This window comes from Galeopterus variegatus, unplaced genomic scaffold (assembly GCF_000696425.1).
Source record: "Galeopterus variegatus unplaced genomic scaffold, G_variegatus-3.0.2 Scaffold869, whole genome shotgun sequence".
NCBI classification, from domain to species: Eukaryota; Metazoa; Chordata; class Mammalia; order Dermoptera; family Cynocephalidae; genus Galeopterus; species Galeopterus variegatus.
The window spans coordinates 197,778-220,263 of record NW_007726980.1 but is presented as its reverse complement, the minus strand read 5'-3'; the positions used below and the strand labels follow the sequence as shown (position 1 = coordinate 220,263).

Sequence of the window (22,486 nt, the reverse complement as noted above, 5' to 3'; positions counted from 1 at the left end):
ACCCCTTCCCTGACAGGCAGTATACACCGGTGCCAAATAAGTGCCACAGGGGTTCGTAGGAGGTGACTGCTGTCCCCGTCAGACACTGGCGTTAGCAGTCTCTAAAGGGTGGGTGGACTCGGGGCGAGTGCAGGCCGAGAACGTTCCACGCAGGGTGAGCATGTGGATGGTAGGGACTTGGAAGTCACAGACGTGGATCTGATACTCAGCTCCAGCTTGCCCTGGTGGTGTGACCTTGCAAACTTCTCTTAAGCAGAATGAGAAGGATATCTCCTTCTGACTGGATTATTGTGAGAATTTAAATAAAATAAAGTACGTGAAGCAGGCAGCCAGAACCAGGCACGCAAAGGCTTCACTCAAAGGCTCGCACTGAGCAGCTGCTACATGGAGGGACTGTGCCACCTGCTGTGACCCGTGAATTGAGCACAGCCCCTACTCTCCAGCAGCTCTCACGCCAGGGAGGAAACACAGACGTACATTCAAGTGGAGCCCACAGTCAGGTGCACCCGGGAAGGCGAGGAGAAGGGACAGAAGCTCCCCTGAGGAGATGGCATTTCCATCCCTCATTTGGTCCACAGACCCACACTGAGCACCCCATTATTAGGTTCCAGGCCCTGTTCTCAGTGCTGGGGAGACCATGTCAAACAGCACCAGCTGAGACCTGCATGCATGAGGAGTGGATTCATTCGTACAGGGGACGCAGACACTACAAAGCAGACACAGTCGGAATTTCAGGTGCTGAAGAAAAACTCGAACGTGTGAAGAGTTAGCAAGTAACTGAGGACAGGGTGGCCAGGGAAGACCTCTTGGAAAAGGTGGCATTTGAGGAGAAACCCAAATAAAGAGGAGGAGTGAGCCACATGAGCATCTGGGGGAGAATGTCCTAGACAGAGGGGTGGGCTCGGCCAGCCAGGGATGAGCACACTGGCCAGTGGCTGCCACAGAGTGCAGGAGGTGACTAGTGGCAGGAGACCACATAGGCGGGCAGCCAGGGGACTGAGTAGACAGGAACTCATGGGTGAAGGAAATGGGCAGTGTTCTCAGTGTGTCACGAAGCCTGGAGCTGCAGTGGCACGATCCATGATTTCCACGGGCCACATCGGAAGGCCACGGGGGACCGGGAGCAGGAGAGCAACCAGGGGCGGCTGCAATGAGCAGGAGAGGGCAACACGCACCAGGTGGTTTTGGGGAGCGGTGAGAAATGGGCCCCTGTGAGACATACTTTGAAGGCGGTATTGACAGGGCTTGCTGGGCTTTGAAAAATGAGTAGGATTTTGATACATGGGGAGAGAGAAAGGTGGTCCAGACTGCACGAGAATAGTAGTAAGATTTCCACATACTCCTCAACCAGGTATGGCTCAGCATTAGGTAAGTCGAGCAGCTGCCTGGGTCCCCCACACTGTGGAGAGCGGCCCTGCGCCTCCTCTACCCTGGAGCAGCGCTGGGTACTGATGGATGCACTGGGCCCAGGGCATCCACCACACCGGGACACTGGGACGCTGCAGGGGTGGGGGGAGGTGGAGGGGGGGAGCACGACCCCCGTGACCACGAGGTGGCGCTCCAGGCTGGTTCTGAAGCTCTTTGGGTTTGCCAGAGGCACCCGAAACACAGCCCGCTTGTCATTCTGACTCTCTTCAGTCTGGTCAGTTTCTGTGCCGCCATCTCAATCTTTCTTTCATTAATCATACCATGGAAAATTCATGATCTTCATGCTGAAGACTTACAGCTCTAACAGCCAGGCCCTGGATGAGCAAGTGTGCGCTGCAGCTGCGCGCTACAGGGAGACGAGCCGCGACAGACCAGCCTGTGGGGCCCTGGAGCTGCAGGGTGCCTGCCTCCCCGCAGCTGGAGACACCCAGGCCCCCCGACCTCAGAGCCTGGACCCACCCAGGCCTGGGAATGTCCTCGGAGGACAGCTTTCTCCAGAAACCACTTCTCACTGAGCAAGAACCTGGTAGGGTCCCTCTGGTAGGGTCCCTCTGTGCCGCCTCCTCCATCTCCCTCCTGGGGAACGGCTGTGATGTCAAGGAGCTGCCATCTGGGAAAGCTCAGGAGCTCAGAAGCCTGGGAGCTGGTCCACATCCTTTGATCTGGTCTGCAAGCTCCCAGAGACCCACTGCTCGGAGGGCACAGCCGGTGCCCTGCCCCCACCTGCCTTACTCTCACTCCCTGCCCAGGGAAGACCTGCAGCCTCCAGGCGGGCAGTGCCTATAAGCGGCTTGTACCCCAGTCCTGGCGAGACTTCCTTTCAAAGATGCCTTGATTCCCCGCCATGTACAACTCCGGGCGTCACATCCCACATCTCCTGAGCAAGGGGCCCAGCCGTGCACATCTTCACAGAACACCCCACACCCCCAAGGTCTCCTGCTGAGATGAACCCTCGTTCCCATCTTCAGACAACCCAGCACTAACGGAGCCTGAATTTTACAGATGAGAAAACTAAAGGGTCCATAGAGGTCCCCAGTTGCACTGCCAAGCTGGGACAAGGCCCTGGTTTCTGGCTCTTGGTGCAGACTCCTTCTACACTACCCGCTCCCCAGGAGACCTGGGAGTGCTCACCCTGACCAACAGCACCAACACAAGCCTCCTGAGCCACTGGCCTCCCACCCAGATAGCGGCCCCCGCACCCTCCCCGCTCTGGCCTGTTTTTCAGCCCAGACTGCTCAGAGCTGCCTGAATCCTTTTTCTGAAATGCCTCTTTCATCATGCTGCTCCCCTGTGTGACCTTAAGACGCTTTAGCTCTCCAAGGCCCAATTTCCTTTAAAATGTGGGATTTGGACTAGATCATTTCTCAGGCCCCTTATAGGAGGGTCTTAACCGAGCCTGAGACATGTGGCTCACAGCCACCAGCCAAGACGTTCTCAGCCAGGAGCCATTCTGCTCCTTAGAGTACATGTGTCATGTCCTGGGGCACTTTGGGTTGTCACGACTTGCAGGGGAGCTGCTACTGGCCTCTACTCCTGCCCCTGGCTCCTACATGTGTCATGTCCTGGGGCATTTTGGGTTGTCACGACTTGCGGGGGAGCTGCTACTGGCCTCTACTCCTGCCCCTGGCTCCTCCCCATCTGGCTGTCAACTCCTGGAGAACACAGCCATTGGAGAAAGAACCTGGAGTGTTCCCTCCAGGGGTAGGACAGAGTAGTAAGGACAGTCCTGTCTCTGAAAGGGATGACTTGACAGGAGAGAAGTGCTGGGAGGTCTCCTGGAGAGCTGGCGAGGCTGCAGGAGCAGGTAGGAGCCTGAAGTCTGGTAGGTGGCAGTGGGCAGGACGGAGGAGCTGCCAGCAGAAGAGCCTAGGACAGCAGGGCCTGCCCTGGCCAGGTGGGAGGGCGAGAAGACAGGAAACTGACTTCTGAAGCAGAGCAGGAGACAGGGAGCAGGCGAGGCAGGAATGGGGTGGAGGGCAGGGGCCCCACATGGAGGGTGCCAATCACAGGAAAGAGGCAAGGCCTGTGGTGGCACAGCCAAAGCTCAGTGCCGGAGAGCTTAGCTGGTGGCACTCAGGAAAATTCCCTTCCAAAACCAGAGGGTTGTCTCAGCTAAGATGACTGAGCTATAATCTAGCCCAAGTCAGGAGAATCTGGGGTGAGGCAGGGTGACTCAGGGGATCAGGACCCAACCAATGTCAGTACTGACCAGCCGGAGGTCACCAGCCACCCCTGGTGTTGTCCAGGCCTGGTTGGTGCCCTTCTCCAAGCAGGGGCAGGCCAGGGACCATACTGAGTACTGAGCCTCCCCTGCCCCTCACCCTCACCCCCAACTGAGGGCATTTCAAAATAGCCTCAATTCAGGGCTTTGAATAAACCCAAATTTGGGATGTGCATTGCCCATGGCCTCTGTGAGGGCTGGGATGTGAGTCTGCTTTGTCCATGGTTAAATCCTCACAGCCCAGAACAGTGCCTCACCCGTGGCAATGCCTTTGGGTCTCCTACCAGGCTATGCTGTCCAGGCCCTGCACTGACCCTGCAGAAGGGAGCAGCCAAGGCCCCTTGGTCGTGTCAGGGTCTTCCTCCTTACCCGGGGCCCGTCCAACACATGCACAGCAGGTAAACTGAGGCCCAGTCAGGCTATGGCTGTGTAGAGAGCCAGCACTCCAGACTCACCTCGTTTATTAAGTCTCATTTATTAAGTCTGTCATCATCAGCCTGATATCCCCACAGGATTTCTCCATCTTCTGGCCGAACCATATTGACTTTTGGCTGTAATATCTGTTTCTGCCATGTGTCACGCATGTCTCAAGCAGGTGTCCCATTTCTCTGGAGGTGGGGCCCACAATTTCCCCTTCAAACTGCCCTCCTGCCTGAGCTTATATCCCACTTGTACACTGCTTAGAGGTCAGGGGCAGCCACTGCCAATATCCCCTCACAGCTGCCGACAATCTCTCTCCAGTGTGGAGGGCCCCTCCCAGGGTGACCTCCTGTGCCAGGGCTGGGCCCAGAGCTGCATATCGGGGGCACTCCCAGCCTTCTGTGTAGACTTGCTGCCCAGCCTCACTAAAAACACGAGCACTTCCAGGACCCAGGCTCATGTCCTATCCATTTTTCTTCTACTGTAGGGCCCAGAACCTGCCTGGAATATCAGATAAATCTTTGTTCGATGAACAAATGAAGGAAGGAAGGAAGGATAGGAACAGGAGCGGTTCCTGAGCAGGCCACAGACGCACAGACGCACAAACCCACCTGAAAAAGAAGGCCCCAGTGCACCCTGTCTTCTCCATCCTAGAACTCTGACTGCCCCAAGTTACTATCCCCTGCCCCCAGCTCCTCACTTACCTGGTTCAAGTCTTCTGTGCCACCTGCCCAGCCCCCATCAGAGCCTGTCACACCCTCTGGCTATTTGAATCCTCACTGCTTCGTGTGTCTCTGCCCAACAAGTCACCCAGGCTCCTGGGGTAAGATGTCACTGGTGGTCCTCCCAAACCAGCCAGGGTCCCCTGCCACCAGCATCCCCTCTTTGCTTGCAGAAGACTTGTAAATGCTAGGTTTCAGTACTCCCCATTGCCTTCTACGAGCCAGGGCCAGGCCCCACATTTAATGGCATTTAATAAATTAGTGGATGTGGAGGAAAAAAAAAAAAAAAGAAAACCAAAATGGCTTTAATTTCACAGCTTGACATGCTGGCTAGTCATGAACCTGCCTAGCCCTGGGAGAAGCCAACTTGCCAAGAACTTCATTGCAGGAAGCAGAGACAATATATCAGTGCCAGCAGCAGGCTGCTACTTTGTATTTCAGACGCCCCTTGCCTCCAGGGGCCTCTGCAGCTCATTCATTCTCACGGCCATAAAGGGAGAGACAGGCAGGACTGGGGAGGAGGGGAGTCACTCAACACTTCCAATTCTGCACGGAGGGAAATGAAGGGACAAAGTCACAGAGACATCTTTGCCAAAGTCACCCAGCAGGCAGGAGGATCACAGCTAGGTGGAACCACAGAGGGGGAGGTGGCCACACAGGGTCCCCCAAGGTCTGAGTGTTCACCATCGACAAGATACTCCGTCCCCTTTTTTGCGTAAGTCTAATTAGTCACGACTTCTTTCTTATTAACTCAAGAACCCACTTCCCTGTGGCTAACATGCATGGTCCCAGCTTTGCCCAGGAAGCCCACCCAGAACAAGTGTGAAAAGCCTTTAAATAGCAGAAGGCATGTCTCAGACAGTGTCCTGGCCGAGCCTTCTCCTGGCCTGGTAAAGGGCTGGTAGATCTCTCCCCGAGTCAGCCTCCCCTGCTCGTCTCTGTCTCATACAGGTCAGACTCCAGCTATGGCAGGACCAGCACACGGTACAAAGATACCGTTCTCCCCTCCTACACCCTGAGCTCTATACTTCTACTAATCCAGCCGAAACCCCAGCAGCTTGACCAGCAGCCGCAGCACAGTTGTGCCTCACTGAGCTTGTGCGTAATTTAAAGCCAAAGAGCATGATTCTTGGTCATTCTTTTTTTGACCCTGCACTTTCTCTCATGACCTCTAATTTCTTCACAACTCCACTTCGCAGCCCCCGATATCATCAGCTTGCACAGACGACAGGGAGATCACACCCATATTTCTAAGCCTAATTTTCCTCCAAATAAACACTACATAAGGCATTTGCATATCTACAACCCAGTTACATTTTGATTATTCCAGAATGGGGTTATTCTCTATACAAGGTGGTTCTAAGAGAGGATGTTTAAATGTGGACAAACTTAAGGGATGTTGTGTTTCAGAGCGACGAGTCTAAGGTTAATAAAGCTCTGGAATTACCTGTTTCGAGAGAACCAGCTCTCTCCAGCGAGTTCTGTAATGCCTTCCCTGATTCACCAAACCCCTAGCAGCTGAGAGTGAGTCCTGTTACAACGCCTGCACCTTCTGCAATCTAAAACTCCAAAGAGCACGTGGGGTGAAAGAGTCCACAATGAGGGAGACTCCAGCTGGGACTGTGAAGGCAGCCCTTTGCCCCTCCAGTGAGTTGAGGTCTGTGAGTGGGGTAAACACCCAGACAACAGCAGTCTAGGCCCCACTCTGGCTGCACAAAGGGCTTGGTGTCCCCCAGTCCCTGGGAAGGGCACAGCTGGCTTTGTTGGAGCAGTACCCTTCTGTATGGGCTTCCTGGCCTGGCCTCAGCATGTGGGGTGGGGCATCTGCCCTTTCCAGAGGTCACTCCAACCAAGGCATCTGTAAGACTCCAGGGTGGCACAGCCCTGGGGACAGTAAGAATCTGGGTCTGTACCTAGGCTTCAAAGACCAGGGCAGGGGTGCCAAGAGACGGCCCAGTGCCCAAGACAGCTGATTCCTGGAGAGCAAGGGGCAAGGACTCCAAGTGAGGAGAGAAGACACGGCCCCTTCACAACCCATCCCTCTGCCTGGGAGGAAGGCCTGCAGGCCCGCGCGGCTTGCTCCCCAGTCCCACGGAACCCCTGTCCCCTCACATCTCACAGCAGGCCCCAGGCCAGCTTTCTCAGATGCCAACATCTTTCCACCTTCTCAAACTGACCCACAGGTCTATGCCCTCTGTGGGGAACTGGAAAAGGCAGCGGAAGCAAGTTCAGAAGACCCAAGAGGACCCAACATGGGGCTGAGGCTGCCTGAAGGAACGAAGCCTGAAGAACAGCCCCCGGAAGGACCACAAAATGACACGTGGCCTGGACGCCAAAGAGGAGCAGATGATCCAGAGCACCTGCCAGCCCTGTAAAGGAGGAGTGGTCAGTCACCAGTCCATACACATCGATTCCTGCTGCCACCGCTGCCCTTCCGAAGCAGGCCACGTGCCGGTGGCACAACCACATCTCCTCCCCAGCCCAGCACATTCCAGGCACTGTTCCCAGACTCATCATGCACGGTGTGCGAATGAAATGGGGTGAGCGTGGGTGCAGGGAAGAAGGGACGCTCAGGGAGCGCTTGTGACTCAGTGTCCCCAGGCTCCTCCCAGTCCATCCAGCTCCCGCTCACTGCCGGCAGTGGGAGGATGGAGCCCCTGGACTGCGTGACTCTGCTCCAGTCCCTGGACAGATCATGCAAGTGAGAGGACACAGCTGTTTCTCTTCCTATTCAGGAACACTCTAGAAGACACGGGCTAAAATGCTGACGGGGCAGGCATGGGAAGAGCTTCCCAAGGGGGAAGCCGTCAACCCACTGTCACGGCCTCCACTGGAGCTCTCTGTTCTCTAAGCTAGTTGGACAACTGCCCTTTGTGGGGCAGTGCAGGGATGATGACCCTCAGGCATGTCTTTTCCCCAAACTCTGGAACTTGTCAACACTCAACTGAAACCCACATGGAGCCTCAGGCCGCCCAAGCCCAGTAACACTCCCAGCCAGAGTGTGCTCTATGCTGTGGCGGCGGTACCTGCACCCCCAGGGCCATGGCCCTTGACTCCGGGGCCCAGGAAGAAGCCATGAGGAGACAGCCTGGGACCACAGCACGAGGCACTGTCCCAACTCCCAAGGTCACTGTAAAGTGGGAGAGAAGGCGCCCAGGACTCAGAACAGCTTGCCAGAGGGTCTGCAGAAAGAATTTTCCAATCACCAGCATATTTTTTCCTTCCTGTGTTTGTTTTATTTTGTGTATCTGGGGAGAAAGACATTTTCCACAGCATCAAGCAGAGTAATACATGAAGCCAGGGCCACTGTGGGAGGCAGGGACGGGTCTGAGAAAGCAACCTTCAAGAATGGCATTGAAAGTGGCGGCCACCTGGGCTTCCCTGAGGAGGCGACCCGCCAGCAGCCCAGATCGCAGCGCTTGGAGCCCAGGGGAGCAGTCACCTGCTGTGCAGCTCTGGCAAGCCACCTACCCTTCCTAAGAAGTTTCTCTGCTACAAGACGGAGGGAGAACAGAGCACGTCCCCAGCACTCGGGGACACCGTGAAGATGAAAATAATTAGGCCTGCCGAGCACTGCGTGTTCCCCAGAATATAAACCTGGACAAGGTACCGTGCTGTGATTCAAACTCCGTGCAAAATGCAGGGGAGCGGGACAAGGGTACCTGAATCCACGTTACATCTCTCTGCCAAAGAGCTCAGATTCCCTGGGAGACTATACCTCAGCCTTCAGAATGAGGGAGCGGGTGGAGACCATTCTCCCTGTCTTGGGAAAGGAGGTCCCCTGAGAGGTGAAGGGAAGCCCGCGGGGAACACACGTCGTTACTGCGTGCCTTTCACTCAGCACGGCTGCCTCCGTCCCGCCTATGACAGAACGGAGGCCCTTTTCATGATGTGATGCGGGCGACCTTGCAGGGCCCGAGTCCAGCAAGTACTCCATAATTACACACAGAGATATCGCGAAAGACTGTGGTGACAACCAAGTCCACCTCTAGCCCCCAGAAAGCCACCCACATACACTTTTGCTGTAACCCTTTGACGTGGCCAACACATGACTTGTCTTCTCTCTAGGGATCCCATGCCCACAGCCTGGTTATTTACACTGCCAGCTGAGAGCTGTGTCCACCCACACCAGGATTTTGGCATTTCTGACATACTTTATGGGGGACACAGGCCGGTTAAGTTCAGGTCTCTGCCAGAGATGGTCTCAGCACCAACTTAAGTGACAACCCGAGATCCCGCCCTGTGCCAAGCTCTGCCCGCCTCATGGTTCTCCTGGTAGAAACTGCTCTTCAACACACGCCCCAGAATTCAGGTTACTCTGCTGAGAGCTGCCTGTCCACGGCGTCACCAGATGAACCTGTCCAAGGTCACAGAGCTCTTTGGGGAGGGGCTGCGCCTCCTCCAGTACCCACAGCCCAACTTCCCCATCTCTACTCCTCAGTGCTCGGCACTGTGGACAGTACCCAGTGCTCCTGAGCACTGACCATGCGCCAGCACCATTGGGAGTGCTCCCCCTCTGTTGCCTCATTTAATCCTCCCAACCCAATGGGGGGACTATTTTTGTCCTCTCCATTCTACAGGCGAGAGAACAAAAGAGGTTAAGTGGTGAAGGGATCCAGGAAATCGAACTCCAGAAACCACATTCTTACCCACCACGTTCCACCACTTAGGCCCAAGCCATCCACCCGGCTCTTTCCCAGATAAGCTACAAAGGGCGTCACTTAGACATGTCCCTACTTTGAGAAAGGAAGGCCAGTCATGGCGTAACACATACAGCAAGCTTCGGTGGCCCGGAGTCTCCCTGTAGACTGTTAGGACGGGATGAAAAGGCAGCATGGTCAACGACAATGGGTGGTAACACAGTGGTGCTGAGGGTGGTGACGCCGATGATGAAGCTGGCATTTATTAAGTGCATGTTACATGCCAGGAACTATGTCAAGCCCTTTCCGCAAAAGCCATATGCAGCAGTTACCATCATTTCCCCCCTCTTTACAGGTGGGAAGACTAAGAATCAGAGAGGTTGAGGGTCTTGTCTAAGCTCCCACATGGGTTAGCAGAGATTTTAATCTAATTTCCTGTGACTCCAAATCTCATGATCGTAACTTCTCTGTGCCTCCTATACACCGAAGAAAAATCTAAAGCCTCATTTCATTGAACATCTTCAACAACTTTCTAGCCCACTCAGAGCTGGAAAAGGTGGGAATGGCATGCCCAAGGCTGAAAGGGCACGGGGCAGGGTCTTGCCTGGGGTGCCCAGCTGGGCAGGGTGAAGGCACTGCAGCAGCATGGCTCCAGGAGTGGCAGTGTCGGGCAGCAGAGAAGGAACACAGGGACAGGGGTGGGCGGAGGGCAAGGACAGGTCGCCAGGGCCCAGTCTGCAGGGAGAGTGGACGTGGTGGTGGTGGTGGTGGGGGGTCCAGCCAAGGGAGTCTACCTACTTGACTGATTTCTACCAGAGCTGCAGAAGTGGCTGGCTATCCACTCAGCAGGAAGAAGAAGGAAGAAAATAAATTAATTTGGAGCTCTATGGACCTTTTTGCTCCTATATCTCCACAAAACTGAGGAGCTGTGTAAATAATAACCCTTTGCCCCTTGTTTTCCAGAGAGTACTTTCACATACACTGTGACAACAAATAGTCACAACAATCCTGTGAGCTGTTATTCCATTTTAGAGATGAGGATATAGGAGCTAACCATGCCGTAAGCAGGGACATTAGAAATATCCTCACGTCACCCACAAGGACAGAGTTTGGAGGGAGGCACAGGGGCAACTCCAGGGTTTTTGCTTTCTGGAAAGGGACGACGAGGAAAGCCTGGCTGGTGAGCTGCCCCTCGGCTCTCCCCGCCAGCCAGTGCTCACCAGGTGCCCTCGGGGTCCGCCCTGAGCCAGCACTGAGTGGCTTCTGCACACACAGGAGCAAGCATGTGCGGCGCGATGCCACCCTTGGGAACACCCCAGCCAGCCAGACCAACATGGCGAAGCTGAAGCAGAGGCCACACGTAAGGCCATCGGGCGCGCTATGGCAAGTGGGCCAGGGAAGGCTGTCAGTGACTCTGGCCTTGGGACCATGTAGACCAAGTTCAAATTCCCGGTCCCCTCATTGATAAGGCGGGGAGACCTCAGAAAATGACTTCTTCTCCAGTGCTGTTTTGTAAATGGGGGATTAATATACCTACCACCCAGAGTTGTGGTCAGAATAAATGAGATTCATGAAAATAAACTTCCTAGCATGGCACCTTGCACATGGCAACGCCGGGAGCCATTGTTAGTATTTATGGCCAGCAGTCGTCACTCACCTGGTGAGCGGGACCTTGCAGCACAGCCGTGCATCAGGAGCCGGCACTGGAGAGAGGTGGAGAGGTCCTGTGGGCTGGCCCCATGTCCCCAGCTCCCAGGCAGCCCCCTCCCCGAGGCTGCACAGCCCCCACGTCTGCCCAGACATGCCCCACTCACTGCGTGGCTTCCCAGTCCCCAGCCACCCATCTCCAGGAGGCAGCTCGATTTCCCGATTTGTGAGCATGCTTTCTTTTGGCAGGGAGCTGCTGCTGTCTGTGCTCTGGACCATAAAACAAGTTTACATCAATGAATTAAGATAAGCAGAAAGCCAGCTCCAGAGGAGGCGGGCTGGGGCGGGCAGGCAGGTGGGCGAGAAGTCACTCCGTCACCCAGAAGGGGACAAAGCGAATCCAAAGCAAGACCAGAGCTTCCCATCCCCTCTCCCTGGGTCCCTAGTGCCCCATTCGACTCAGGAAGTTGACTCAGGAATTCAACTCAGGAAGGGAGAGACTCAGGAAGTCACCGTGCCTCCCTCTGGTCCCACTGCATCCTCAGGCAGATGAGCCAAGTGTCACAGTGACAGGTAAACCCAGGTTTTCAGCACTGCTCTGAGACAAAATGATGATCCCAATTGCTGTTAGAAGAGCTAAATCACTCAGACACTTGTCTGCCCGATCACTACACTATAAAACCTCCTCTGGAAATAGAAATGTTGTTCTCACAGAACCCCCACCCCGACTCCTCAGCGTGACCCTCGGTCCCCAACTGCACCTGCCACCCCTCTGCCTCCAGACCTTGCTCACAGCATTTCCCCTCCCCACAAAGCCCTCCTCTTCCTCTCTGCACTTTTTTCCATCCAATCCAGGGCCCTTGAGGCCCAGCTGAAGCCCCCCCTCCCCCTCCAGGCTTGTCAGTGCCTCCCCCATGACCCCCACCTAACACTCTGCGGTGGCTCCACGTCTGTACCACTCGTCGGCCTTAGGACGTCTCCCACCTGGTCAGTGCTGACCTTTGCTGTGCTCTGCCTACAAATGGCTACACCTGGGCAGGGGCCTCCCTTCAGCCCTCTCTGGGCACTTCCCCAGCATGGAGCACAACACTGGGCACAGGGAGGCCCTCATTTATCAACAGCCAGTTACTGACTGTGTGAGCCCAAGTGAAGGAGGGAAGCAGAAGACGGAAGCAAGGCACATTTCCAGCTCTGCGACGGGAGTGCCTCGTCAGCCTGAGCAACGGTGCACAGCCTCCCGCATCCCGCAGCTCCTGACACTCGTCACCAGGCCGGAGCACATGGCAGGAGAGGGGCCATGTGTCCATCCACCAGCACACACGGAGAAGTGCGCATCTCTGCATATGTTTATGAGCCAACAGATGGGTAGCCTTTAGGTAAAGCAGTGGGACGCAGCCCGAAAGACACCGCACGCTGACCACTGGCTGCCAACAGGAGGGTAATCTTGAGCAAGTCAATTCGCTCCTCTGAGCCTTGGTTTTCCCGTCTATAAAACAAAAGGTTGAAATAATAACATCCAAGCCCTTTCCAGCCCTAAGATCCTATGATTTCGCTGCACTCCATGCTCTCTCTAGCTATACGAGGGAGGTAAGACAACTGCTGTTACGCCTTACAGGGGAGCAGGCTGAGACCTCCGCGGCTGAGTGACCTGTCCACGGAGCTGGCAGGCTGGAACCAGGCCCCTGCCTCCCAAGAGGGGCCCCACTTCTCTCGAAGGGAGCAGGCAGAAAAACGTCCACCCAGTGCCAGGAGGGCTGGGCCTGAGAAGCTCTATGTCATCTTCCCCTCAACCGCTTGCGAGACGCCATCATGATCCAAGCCCCCTGGTTAAGGAAACTGAGGCTCAGACTCCTGGGGTCGAGGTCTGATGCCAGTCCCATTCCCCACCCTGCCTCAGGAAACCGCCATTTAAATACACACACATAGAGAGGGAGATGGTGGCAACGTTTCAGGCCACGATGACATTAAATCAAGACTGCTAATTATACCCCAACCTGGATATAAACCAGAATCAATGACTTCTGAATTTAGGAGCTTCCCATAGTGGAAGGGGCAGAGTCCGGGAGGCCTCTGGTCAGGCGCGGGCTGGGAGAGGCTCAGGGCATCGGCAGCTCTAGAGCAGACCCCAGCAGCACCCACCACCACCAAGACCTGGAGGAGAGAACGATGCCAGTCTATAAAAGGCAGGCGGTGGGAGCGGAAGTAGCCTGTGCTAGACTGTGAGGGGGCAGGAGTGGGGAGCAAAGGCCAGCGACGGAGCAGGGACGTACAGGCAGTGGCAAAAAGAAGCCGTCACTGTGCATTTTCCTATGAGATCCAAGGAACACATTTGCCCTGCTTTTGCTTATTAAACAGAAACAAACAAACAAAAAGAGCACAGAGGTACCAGGGAGGCAGAGGAGGCCTCAGCAGAACGCAGACGCTTGCGCCTTGGGGCTCAACATCTCTCTCCAGCTCGCAAGAGAGTATTTTTCGATACAGGCGGGCATGGGAGTCAGAAGAAATAATGTGGTAAGTGGAGGGATTTAGGGTGCTGCCTCCATGCTACCCACAAACCAACAGAGAGAGGTGACACTCCCATCTACTTGGCAGCCTTGCATCTCTGGAAGTAGAAATTACTTAAGGGGGAAAAAGAAAGGTTTTACTTGGTGATGGAATCTTTAAGATTCCTAGCACCAGCCACTGAGGGGAGCTACAATCTGACTTCATTTCAGAAAAACTCTGACCTCTTTGCAAAAGCAAGCCTCCAAGGCAATCCTACAGATTCTGCCCCTTCTGCAGAAAGTGGGTCACTGAGGCCCAGAGAGGGTGATGCTCAGCCAGTGCCACCGAGAAGGCCAGAGCAGTGGCGGGACTACTCCTGCGGGAGGGCACGTAATTCCACAGCGGGGGCTCTAACAGTCACACAAGGCAGCACGCCACTAGTCTGTGGGCGTGACACTGCAAAAGCTGGGAACGCAGGTCACGGGCTAGGATCTTGCCCCCTGCGCCGGGTGCACGTAACTGAGGACACCGCGAGTCTTCCTTTCCCGGTAACCACTGTTTCCCAGACAGGGTGCCCACACTGCTTCTTGCTTTTTATGGGCAAGTTGACCTCAATAACTCCAAATCTTCATCGGTAAAATGGGAATAATAATGCTATCTCTCCCACAAAATGCATGCAGTACTTACCTTATGAGGCCGTTGTGAAGATTAAATAGGACTATACTCCTACAGCTCTTGGAACAAGAACACGATGGAACATGGAGTAAATACTCCTACTGTTAACTATCCTCGTCGTCACTATCACGCGTCTACAACCTGACCACCTCCAAATCCTTGGGCTCTATCCCTGTAGACCTCCTGCGTCCACCTCTTCCTCTCCACTCCCACTTCCTGGGCCCCAGTCTCATCCCTTTGGCCGGAAAACTGGGAAGGTCTGTTGGTCACCCACCTCCTCTCTGTTGCCACCACAATCCAAACACTGTGCCTGGAGCACATCATGCCTCATCTTCAAGACCCCAGAGGGCTCCTGCAGCCACGGGACGTGGCCTGAGCTCCTAAACTCGGGATTCATTCAATACCTTCCACGGGACCATCTTTTCCATAGCAGTTTGCCACTAACCCCTATCATCCAGGGGATTCATCCCCCAGGAATACAGCCCAGGCCTCTCTTCTAGCCCTCCCCACCCAGCCATGCCTTCCCGCCACCCTCTACCGCTCAGCACCGCCTGTCATTTCCACAGGCGTCTATGACCTCCGCCCTCCCTGTCCTCTACCCCGTACTCTAGAAGCATCTGATACCTTGCTCATGGCCCCCAGCACACGTTGCCCTAGAGATGTTCATTCTTTGCTGGGCTTGCCCAAGTCAACTCTTTGAAGGCAGGTCCGTGTCTTGCTTATTTCGCATCTCCTCCAGTGCCTGGCATAGAGGAGGCTCCCAAGAGATATTTTGGGAGTTGAACCGTGTTTGCACAGAAGGTGAACCCCCAGCAGCATGAGACTGTAATGGGATGACTTGCTCCGTGTAGCACCCAGCTGGTAGCCTGGGGAAAAGGCTCTACGCATGCTGTTAATGACCATAAAGATCAAGCAAGCCCCACGTCCATGGACGCCAAGCACATCCAAATTCTTCACTGGCACAGAAATGTTGTATATCAAACGGGAACAAATCCCCATCGCCACCTCAAAGCGCGTGACAACGGGACTACCAATGTGCTTCCTCTGTGTGACTTACTCATGCGATCATCTTGCTTTCTTTCCATAGTCATTTATTAAGCATAAACTATGCCAGGAACGATGTCTAGCAGTGCTGGCACCTCACAGGATCTCCACGTGTTCAGAGGGACTGCTCCACCTGACTACCACAGGCAGTGGCAGGGCAGCCCATCTCTGTGCTCCAGACTCCTGCAGCCACCCGCCTGCCTGTTATCTGTTCAGACACCTCACAGGCCACATCATCCAGCAGCCAGGCCTGCCAGTTCTGCCTCCAATTCCCGTCTCCGGGCCACCCACTTCTCCCCACCTCCACCCCTGCCACCACTCTCCTGTGACCTCTGCGACCATGTGCTGTCTTCCCAGCTGACACACTCCTGCGCTTCCAGAAGCGCTTCTCCATGGAGCAGTCTGCATGGTCCTTGTGCAGATTCCTCCACCAGTTTTCCCTGACACATTCCAAGCCCCTGCCCGTGGCCTGCGAGACCTGGCCCCTGCCTTCCTTCCTTGTCCTTGCTCCGTCCCTCGCTGGCCTCTGTTAGGTCCGAGCACACCACGTTATTTTGAATTTGGTGTTCCCTTTGTCCACAACGTTCCTCCCTAGGTAGTCACAGGGTTGGCTTGCTCTCATCTTTCAAGTTTTCTTGCTTCCCTCCCATCTTTTATAACAATCTGCTATGACTAAGTGTTTGTTTATTATGGTCTGTCCACCCTGCTACAACGTGAGCTCTGGGAGAGTAGAGATCCCTGACATGTTCCCTGTGTGTCCCTAGGGTGCTGTGCTGTGCCACACACACGGTAAAGTCTCAGTGAATACCTGTGGAAGGGAGGGACTGAGAGAGGGAAGAGACCAGAACTTGGAAATCTTCTGTCCTCAAGAACTTTCCTCTACAGTGGCATTTAGTCATATGAGTTGAGCTTCTAGAGCATCACCGCACTTCTGGGCATAAGAGAAAAGTCTGCAGGGTGTGAAACCTCTGGCAGCTAAATGAGAAGGGACATGGGCTGTGAAGGGAATGGACGCATTAAAACCCCTGCCCTGGCCTTGCAAACTTAGGAAAGTCACTTAACCTCCCTACGCTGTAATTCCTCATTTACAAGATGGAGATAACATTACCAAACTCATAGACTGAATAAGTACAGTGCCTGGTATAGAGGGACATTCACCTAAAATGACCTTTTCAAAGGATGCTGGGGCTCAGACCTGTATTCTCTTTCTAATTAAGTCAGCTCATCCTCTGGCTCCCTGGGTGTTGGGCTGCCTAGGTGTCACCATCACTTATGTGTCAGCCACCTCATCTCAGGATCTCACCTAAAGGACGAGGACAAGAGGCAGTGTGGGGGCATGTGGAGAAGCCACAGAGGCTTGGGGAGCCTGCCATGCTGTCCACTGAGGCCATGAACACATATGGATGTGCACTGAGATTCCAATAAATCTCTGCTGGGAGTTGCCAAGGGAAGCCTGGCCCCAGGTGGACCCATCATTCTCGACCATGGCTTGGAAGAAGACCCTGGAAACAGGCACTTAGGGGCAGGGGACAGGTCATAGCATGGTGTTATTCAATGCTGCTTGGGCTCTAGAGTACACTCAGGCTCCTGACAGCCTTGGTGGAGGGGGAAGAGGGAAGATAAGAAATGATGTCCACAAGATCACCTGATGTCTCGGTCTCAAATCCCAAAGAGCAGCTGAAAATGCAGGGAAGGGTCAAGACTCCCACCACTGCTCTTAGTTGCTTCCTGAAAAAGACAAGCTACACGGCCCAGGCCAGAAGAGCTCACTGATGTCTTCCTCCCCCCAGGGATCTAAGGCCTGCCCTCTCCTTCCCCAACACGAAGGAGAGAATGCCAGGGTGCTTTTGAGCCCCAAAATATATCCCCGGATGGGAGGACAGGTCCTGGACCCACAGCACTTGTAGGCATGAGCAGGAATGTCCTGCTCTGCAGGGCTGGGGCATGCCGAGGCTCTCCATTCTTAAACCCCCAAAACCTGTGCTCTGGGACACTTGGATATGGACTTGGCCCAAGACTGAGTCAAGCTGCACGTGCAGGAGGCTCACCTCTTCAGCTAGCCCCTGAGATCTGCCAGCACCACCCCAGCACTTCTCTCCTGCCCTGCCCCTCAATTATTCTCTCTAAAACTGCTTTTGCCATGCCACTCCTGTGCTCAGCAGCTTCACTGGCTTCCCACTGTCCCTGTGGGGGCCCAGACCCTCTGGCCTGTCAAGGTCCCCCATGAGCTGATGCACACTCATCTCCCAGCATACCCCATTGTGAACCATTTTACTCCAGAAAAACAGGGAGGGGAGTCTCATCATCCCCCCAAGTATGGCCTGTGTGTGCCAAGCCCCTGTCTGGAAGGAAGAGCCTCCTTCTCTTGACCCATCCTGCAAGACCAGTTAAGATCTTCCTGCAGAAGTATCTTTCTCTGGTGAAGAGCATGAAAAAACAGAAGGAATAGATTCCGATTCTCCCCATTTCTGGGCACCCGCAGCAAAGAAATCACCCCAGTAGGTAAAAAGGGCATGAGGATGGGGAGAGACCACAGGCTGCCTCTGGAAACCCTGCTGAGATGCCAGCAGGAAGAGAGTGGGGACAGAAGCAGAGGGGCCTGGCTGTCAACAGCAGGGCTCATTGGGGAGAGTTTATTCCCAGGGCGTCTCAGCAGGCTTCAGCTAGTTGAGTTTATAATGGAATAAGCAGCGGCTGTTGTTCTTGGATGCCTCAGAGAGACAGCAGCCATCAGCAGAGATGGCTCATCGGGGGCCACGACATTCCCGGGGGACCAGGATTTACAATTCTGGAAAGAGGAGGTTCCAGAAAGCCATCAGCATGGCCTATAAATCCCAGCAGGAAGTAGAGCAGGCTCCTCCACTTGGGAGGAAGTGGGGAATGACTTGGAGGCAGCACGAGGCCAAGCCCCAGGGCACAGGAAGGGAAAGGAGCAGAGAACTGCCCATCCACAGCCCCCGAGACCCTGAGGAGTAAGCAGGGCTAGAATACTACCCCTACTCTCTGCAAAACAGGAAGACACCATGCCCAGCAGAGTGCAGTGCGGCGGGAGAGCACAAGAGCCCAAGCCCTGCAAAGCAGGAGCTTCCTGCTCATGCCTACAAGACTGGGGATGGCGCGAGAGTCACTGGATACCTGGTGAGGAGGGGTCTCCTAACTCATCACACTGTGAGGAGGTTGATAGATAGGACAAGAAAGAAAAAAATCCCAACCTTCAATGTTGCCTGCCTGGCACCTTCCACAAATTCACCCCCCACATTCAACAAAACCAGGTTCTCCCTGGGTCTAAGCTACTCCAGGGAGAAGTTGCTTTCTTCATTACCCACAGGTCTGTCCCTAAACAGTCCTCCCCATGGGATGGCCTTGCTAGAAAGGCAGTCAAAGAGCAGAGCATTGTGTATTTCAGGAAACAGCCCTGTCTTGGGTTGACTCTCGTGAAGTCTAGCTCCAGGATGGTTCCACAATGTTTTAGGCAATGCGCAATAGTCGTGACTTTGGGGTTTTTGGGTAGTTCCTCTGGAACAGTTAACCTAGCCTCTGAAGTCAAGATCAGGGGCGCCGCTAGGAAGCTTATCTGACCTCCTGAAGGGATTATCACCAGCTCAAGAAATGCCAATCAGCCAACGAGGCCGAATTTAACCTCATCCATTGCTCCCAACTCTAGCCAGGGCACTCCCGAAATCGACGATTACGCTAGAGGCAGCTCTCGCTGCAGCCGTCACTGGCTATTTATAATCACTCGCCTTCTGGGGGGAACCAAACACCCATCACAGCGCAGGGCTGGTGCTGAGCGCCAGGCCCGTGGCCTCAGCCACAAGGACTCCACATGCTAGCTACTCACACAGCACCCCTGCAGGCGGCGCCCTTCCCTGCCACCGCCGATGTGTCCAGTGTCACATTCAGTGGGGCCTCACCTTGACAGGGCAGCTCCTCCTGAAGGTCCCAGGCCTACAATCACACGTGATCTGGTTCCTGCAGGCTCTCTTGCCACTCGTCACTTGGCCTCAGGATGGGGTTGTCCCTACCCCCTTCTGGGTGCCACCATCTCCACAGCTCTCCTCCCTGATTCCTGACAACCCAACAAATCTGAAGAAAGGGCAAACAGCAAAAAGGGTAGAGTGGGGACGCTTATATAAACGAAGGACGTGTCTAGTACTGGGTGCAGTAGGCACCGCACCTCCTGCCCACCTGCAAGGGAGTAACGGACAAGGGGAAGATTGCTCTTCACCTCCAGGAAACTACCAAGCATATGCCCTGACTGCTGGCACCTGATACAAGGGGTAGTCGAGCTCTGTTCCTACACAACCCGATCTCTACAGAACCTGACTCTTATCTCTGGACCAGGGAGGATCCCCAACACAGCAAACCCTCAAGGGTTCATGATCTGCCTGCACAAAGACTTCACCTGAAGCATGTTTGTCTAGAAGACACTCACCTTATTCTAAGCGAAACCTAAAAGAAAAGGGTCTATGGCTTCTAGGTTACTGAGCTAGATACCACAAGAAGTTCTCTCGAAAACTAATCATGCTTCTGCCACCAAAAAGAGGAAATGCCCTGGGTAGCTCTATGAAACTAATCCAGGCCCCCTGCTGTCCTCCCTCCACCAGCTTACAACAGCCACAATCCTTTGGGGTGGCATAGGGACAATCTCACGAATATGGTAGCAAAGGGCTGAGTGGAGAGAAAGTGCAAAAGAAAAGGTTAATAATAGAGCCGGGTTGGGCTCAGCCGTTTCCTTTCTCGGTTGCTCTGATGGGCTGCTCCCGTTACGCCATGTGGCCATGGGCAGGGCAGGTCAGCTGCTGCGGAGACTCAAACCCAGGTCAGGCCGGGGGCCACGTCTCCTCAGGCCACCTCTGCAAAGGGTCCACATGCCACAGTCAGATGAGGTCTATGCAGGGCTCACCCAGGCTCGCCAACACGGCATCTCTATAAAAAGCCTCAGAGCTGGCGGGACAGACACAGCCAGGCCGGAAGCCCTAAGGTTGCCCGTCCCTGCACCATCGGCCCTGCCACCCGGCCACATGCTGGTTCCTCATTGTCTTCCTGACAGTAGACTGCTATTTTGGGCTCTGGGGGACAAAGGGGAGCTGGTGGCTGTAGCAGAAAGCCCACAGAGTGGGGAGGCTGGCGTCAGAGCAGCTCTCCTGGAGACAGGGCAGCTGCTGCCCTCTCTCCAGCCTCTCCCTTCTGTCCCTGGAAACCAACAAATACAACATGCTTAACAGTCAACACACATGTGCAGAAGCATTCACCCCATGCAGTGGTCACCAATCGCAGGGAGAAATTCCCACACGAAGATGTGTGGTGCATGCCTGTCATCAGTGGGTCGTGAATGGAAACTGACCTGGAATCAAGATGAAAAGGACAGGATTGGGGAAAGGCATGCTTGTAAATGCGGCCCTGGGCAATGCAGAGTTCATCTGCGGCTTTTTCCATATTTGTTAAATGGGTTTCCTGATAGTATCCCCTTTAGGTCATCACAAAGCTAAAATAAGTTAATCTATGAAAGCACCTGCAACAGTGCCTGTGCCTGGAAGACACTGCAGCAGGTGTTGTGTACCATCGTCATCATCATCATCAGGATGGACAGGACAGAACTCAAGTTTTGCTCTCTTTGGTGGAAGGTGCTGAGCCCCGAGCCTGGGACCTGGCACTCGGGCACAGGCTGATTGAGAAGGCACCTATAAGCCTTACCCAGGGTAAGGTGCAGAGCTGGGCCTGTGTCCAGTTCTCTGTCAACTTATGGACAGCTCTCCCATGCTTTTCCACACTCCCAAAATGAGAAGACCCCCTGTGCATTTAGGCTTCAATGTCAGGATGGCGGGAGATCGGGGGGTTAAGGACGAGGCATCCAAGCACTGGAGAGATACAGAAAAGAACTGCAGTCCCGAAGGCAGTCTGCACCTGATCCAAAGAAATAATGCAGGGCCCAGCAGAGGCGTGGCCCCACCAAGCCTGTGCTTCAAGACAATTGCTAGAGCCGCTGCCATTTATAGAATGAGGCCTATGCTCCAGGTGCTAGGCTTGGTGTTTCTGATGCATTATTCCATTTAAGCTCACACCAGTCCCAGGAGGTGGGTGCTGTTACCCAAGACTAGCCAGTAGGGCCAGCATTCATTGCCAGCCGTTTGAGTCCACTGTCCTTGTCCCTCCACTCCCCTGCTGGGCGTCAGGACCACCCAAGCAGCTTTTTCACATTGCAGACACCTGGCCCCACCCTGGACCTGCTGTGCTTCAGAACCTCCAGAGCTAGAACCACACATCTGGGGTTTCTAAGAGTTCCACAGGGGATGCCCAGCCAGAGGGAGTGCCACTTGCTGATGCACAGCGGACAGAAACATTCCTGGAGACACGCTGCCCCTTGAGACCTGACCTGCTGTGGCCCTCCCTATACCCCCTCCAGAATGAGCACCCTGTCCCCACCAGCATCCCACCCCCAATGACAGCAGTCTTGGGACAGTGGCCAGATCCCGATGCCCACCTGTCACTATGTGGACCTCTAATGAAGAGTGCCTATTCTCCACTTGAGTGGATCCTGGGCCCTCAGGGACCTGTGCCCTGTGCTCTGGCTTCACCACAGGCACTACCTGGCTCATGATGTTCTGTGAACTCCACGTGGCGGTGAAAGTCACCGTGGGGGTGGCTGTGGCTGAGCTGAGAAAGCACCACATGCGCAGGCACCCATCTTTCCCACCAGTTACCTCCCCACGACCTCACTATGACCTCCAAGGTGGGCACCGTCATCCCCATTCACAGATGAGAAACTGAAGCTCCGAGAGATTAGGGAATGTGCCCGAGGGAGAAGCTCAGCAGGTCAAATCCAGAATCCAAAATCTCAGCACCGGGCTGCACTGCATCCATCCTGAGAGATCGCTACCACTGCGTTCACTGAACCAGCAGGCAGCATCATGAGTCATTCAGCAGCCTCTACTGCCCTGTTCCTTCCTATAGGCTTTTTATTTTTATTTTTATTTTTTTTGAATTTTTATTTTGTCGATATACAATGTGGGTGATTATTGTGGCCCATCACCAAAACCCCCTCCCTCCTCCCTCTCCCCCCTCCCACCCAACAATGTCCTTTCCGTTTGCTTGTTGTAACAACTTCAAAGGATTGTAGTTGTTATATCTTCTCCCCCCCCCCCCTGTTTTTTTTTTGTTTGGTTTTGGGGGGGTTTTTTTTTTTTTTTTTTTTTTTCCCCCCC

At 54.5% G+C, this 22,486-nt stretch overlaps 1 protein-coding gene across 2 annotated transcripts in view; it reads right to left on the bottom strand.

Annotated features, from left to right (window-relative positions):
- TSPAN9 (tetraspanin 9) overlaps positions 1 to 22,486 on the bottom strand; it is a 77,252-nt gene that overhangs the window by 5,695 nt on the left and 49,071 nt on the right. The window lies entirely within an intron of this gene.